General features: G+C 39.4%; 1 pseudogene; it reads left to right on the forward strand.

Moving 5' to 3' along the window:
* Window positions 1-3,478: 3,478 nt before the first annotated feature.
* On the forward strand, window positions 3,479-4,215 carry LOC102868744 (annotated as a pseudogene).
* The last annotated feature ends 323 nt before the right edge of the window (window positions 4,216-4,538 follow it).

The following is a 4,538-nucleotide window of genomic DNA, read 5'->3' on the forward strand; positions in this document are numbered from 1 at the left end:
TAAACTGATTTATTGATCTTATAGACTTTGGAAAATTTCCTGACAGCAGACTTTCCTAATTCTACGTATCTTCTGACCCAATGACGTATTTATCCCCATTCCAAAAATAGGTGACTCTACTGAGTTCGGAAACTATTGTATAATATCAATTATATCACATGCAAACAAAATCCTGCTGAAGATGATGCAGAAATGACTGGAACAGTACATTGACAGAGAAGTACCAGAAACATAAGCTGGGTTTAGAAGTGGCTGTGGCACTAGAGACATTATCATTAATGTCAGATGGATCTTGGGAGAAAGCAGAGTACAGAGGGATATCTTTATGTGTTTCACTTACTATGCAAAGGCATTTGACTATGTGGATCACAACAAATTGTGGTGAACCTTGAGGAGAATGGGACTCCCAAACACTTGATTGTGCTTATGTGTAATCTATACTTGGAACAGGAAGCAGTCATCAAACAGATCAAGGAAACACTGCATGGTTCAAAATCATGGAGGGAGTGTGTCAGGGATGCATCCTGTCTCCATACCTTGTCAATCTATCATTCGGGAGGCTGGGCTTTATGAGGAGGAAAGTGACAATAGGACTTGAGGAAGACTCATCAACAACCTATTTTATGCAGATGACACAACTTTGTTTGCTGAAGCTAAGGTAGACCTGAAGCTCTTGCTGCAGAGTTCAAGGACTGTAGTCTTCAATATAGATTGAAGCTCAACATCAAGAAAATGAAGATTGTCAACATTGGGCCAATTAGCAGCTTCATGATGGATAAACATTAAGAGTGTGGATAATTTCAGCTTGCTTCCACAGTCTATACTATTGGCCCTAGCAGTCAGAAAATCAAAAGATAAATTGCATTGGAAAAGTCTGCTGTCAGGGACGTCTCCAGAATACTGAAGAGCAACGATGTCAATCTGAAGTCTAAGGTAAATCTTATCCAGGCCATGGTATTTGAAATTACTTGTTATGTATCAGAGAGATAGACAATGATTAAAGACGACAGAAGAAGAATTGATGTATTTGAGTTGTGGTGCTGGAGAAGAGTCTTGAACATACCATGGACTGCCAAGAAAACAAATAGATCTGTCAGGAGTCCAGAACGAAGGCTGCATAGTGGAGTGGACTTGGGAGAAGGGACTGTATAACAATGAAAGAATTTGTCTTTTACTGTTCAAAGAGAAGAGCAAACTGGGAGAAGGGACAGGGAGGGAGAAACGTGCAACAAAGAGTGAATGAAAATCCAAAGTCTCTGTAAATTGTCATTAAAATTATTATTAATATATAATATTATAATATATAATAATGTATATAATATACATAATATATAATAGATATAATAATAATAAGATTTTTTTTAAAAAGAGGAAAATGTGAAACCAAGTTTCTCCTTGTGAGTGAAGATTTGAAGCTCTGTCTCACATACATTTGGGCATGTGGCCAAGAGGGACCAGTCCTTGGAGACAGATATAATGCTTGGAAGGGTAGAGGGACAGCACAGGAGAGAAAGACCAAGGATGAGATGGATTAACATTGTGACTGGAGAAATGAAATTAAGTCTGTTGGAAATGATGAGATTGACTCAGGATAGGGCAGGTTTCAGGACTCATGTACATTGGGTTGCTATGAGTCACAGGTGACTCACTGGCACATAACAACAACAATAACAAGGTACCACTATTTCAAATACCAACAACATTAAATATAGCAGACAAATTTCAGGAAAGTTTCTAGATTGAGATACACTAGAAAGACTTGAAAACTTACTTCAGAAAATCAGTCAATGAAAGACTATAGATCGTAACAGAATATTATCTTATATATTGTTGCCATTGTTGTTGTTGATTGCTGTTGAGTCAAGCACAACTCATAGTGACCTTATGAAGAAAAGGTCAGAAGCCTTTCTATAACTATCATAATTTATCAAAGTTCAGAGTCCAGAGACATGTTATTTAGGAAGTGGATGCCACTCATAAGCCTCTGTGTTTGGAGGCCACTCACAATAAATAGTGGCTGCAACAGTGAGCTACATGGTCAATTACAAGAACCACGAAGACTAAATAAGATTTTCTTCTGTTGTACTTTGGGCCATCACGGGTCAAAGTAACCTCAACATTGACTAACACCATGGTTGTAATTAATGCCAGTCCCATGAGGGTCTTCTTGTGGTAGAATAGTCTGAACTTAAGAATTGTATTTAACCCATATTTATCGATACATTAAATCATTTACCATTTTTGTGAATGAGGAAATGGGATAATCAAGGAAACTTGAGGCAAAGACTATGGAGAAAGTTTTCTTTGTCTATACCTACAACCTCATCTTCTGTGATTTTCAAAGAACTTACACTTGGAGGCAATGATTGGAAATATGTTCAAACACCAGAAGCTGGTGTCCTCAGAATTATTTTTTTTCCTCTTCTTTTATACTCATTCAAGCATTCTGTGTTCTTCCCATAACCCAAAACCAGTTGCCATCAAGTCCATTCCATGGCAATCTTTATTCCAAGCTGCCCGTGGTTGGATGAGAATCTCAAATCTTTCTATTAATAACTGTGTTTGTTAACTATTTGCAATATTCAAGGATTCCCATCATTGTTGTTGGGTGTTGTCAGGTTGATTCTAACTCATTGAGACACTTTGTGTAACATATTCCTGACCGATCTCTGTAGTTTCTTAAACCCATGTTCATAGTCACTATATCAATTGCCCTCTTCTCTTTTACCTACACTTCATTTCTCCACCATTCTTTCTTTTACTCACTCAGTACCATCAAGTTGGTTCCAAAATAATATGACCCTGCATCGAATTTCCTGGACTGCAAATGAAAATGAAAGGGACTGTCTTTCTTCTATAAACCTGCTGGTAGTGTCAAATCATTGGAGACAATGAGCCTTTGAGGTAACAACACAATCTAATATGAATGATACCAGTGGACCTCTGTATCATTTCTTTGTTGTAGTTGTTGTCATATGCTGTTGAATTGACTATATGTTATAGTGATCCTATAAACAATGGATATGAACCCTGCTTTACCTGTCTTTTGGGTGCATTAATTGGACCACACAATTGAAAGTCCTTGCTGAAGAGAATGGACACCTGTGGAAAATCATGGCAATTATATGGTCAAATATGAAAAATAGCAACAATATTTATTGTGTACCCCTTCCTCAGAAAGCTAGTTACCAGCACTCATAAAAACTGTGCAGCTGGTGCCACAGACCCACTGGAATTTGAATACATCTGGAATCCAGCACAGATCCAATTGAGGCTCATGATAAGATACTGCCATTCACAAATGCTATATAGTTCTTAAGTGCTGTTAAGTAGCCTCTGACTGGTATAAACTCCAATATGCAAAAAAAGGAAACATCATCCAATCCTGCACAATTTTCACAATGTCCACTATGCTAACTGCTGGTGTGATACAAAAGAGAAACCATATCTAATTGCTGTTTTACTTACAGAATGATCCACAACCCTCACCAGCTGCCAATGTAGGGACGAGGACTCAGCACTGCCATCAACTCTGCACTCTGTCCATTCACTAGCTCACAGCCGAGGGGGAGCTGAGCCAGCTGAAGGAATACTTGAGGAAAGGTTGACTAGGACAACCTAGTCAACATGCCAGCTGAGCGGGGCTTTACCCCCCTCATCTGAGCTATGACCTTCGGCGAGATTGAGCCTATTGAAGCTGTCCAATTCCTGCTTGAGTGGGGGGCTGAACCACACATCCTGGCCAAGGAGCAGAAGAACATGCTGTCACTGGCCAGCCCAGCTGGCTTTACCAATATCGTGGGATTGCTTCTGGAGTGAGATGTAGAAATCAACATCTACGACTGGGATGGAGGGACCCCTCTCCTGTGTGTCATTCAGGGGATCCATGTGAAGTGTGTGGTGGCCTTGCTGGGCCAAGGAGCTGACTTCACTACAGAGGCTGATTCTGATGTCATCCTAATGAATCTGGCTGTGGCCCTGGGATATTTAAAAGTGTGAGAGGTGATTGAGAACCACATCCTCAAGCTCTTCCAGAGCAAGTTCGTGCCTGCCGAACCTGAGAGAAAGCTGCCACAGGGACTCAGGCGCTCTGGAAACAAGAGTCCGCTTCAGAGTCAGGACAAGACAGAACTTGGGAGACACTGGGGAAATGGAAGGAAGAGACTGTCCCAAGAGGAGCAAATAAACCTTTTCTGTAAAACTAAAAATAGATAGATGATAGATGATAGATACATACATAGATAGATAGATAGATGATAGATAGATAGATAGATAGATAGATAGATAGATAGATAGATAGATAGAAAATGGAAGGAATAAACAAAATCACTGTACCAAAAAGAACTGGCTAACACAGAAGATTTTAATAAATAGCATACATTCAAGAAACAATAGTATTAAAAGAGGAAGTTCAAGTTGTTCTGTAGGAATTGGCAAAATAATGCCCCAGGAGAACTGATGGGATACCAACTCATATATTTCAATAAACAGATGGAGCCCTGGATTTGCTCACCAAGTTGTGTCAAGAAGTCTAGAAT

Source organism: Elephantulus edwardii, unplaced genomic scaffold (genome assembly GCF_000299155.1).
Source record: "Elephantulus edwardii isolate Elephantulus edwardi_28Jun2011 unplaced genomic scaffold, EleEdw1.0 scaffold00035, whole genome shotgun sequence".
Lineage (NCBI taxonomy): Eukaryota > Metazoa > Chordata > Mammalia > Macroscelidea > Macroscelididae > Elephantulus > Elephantulus edwardii.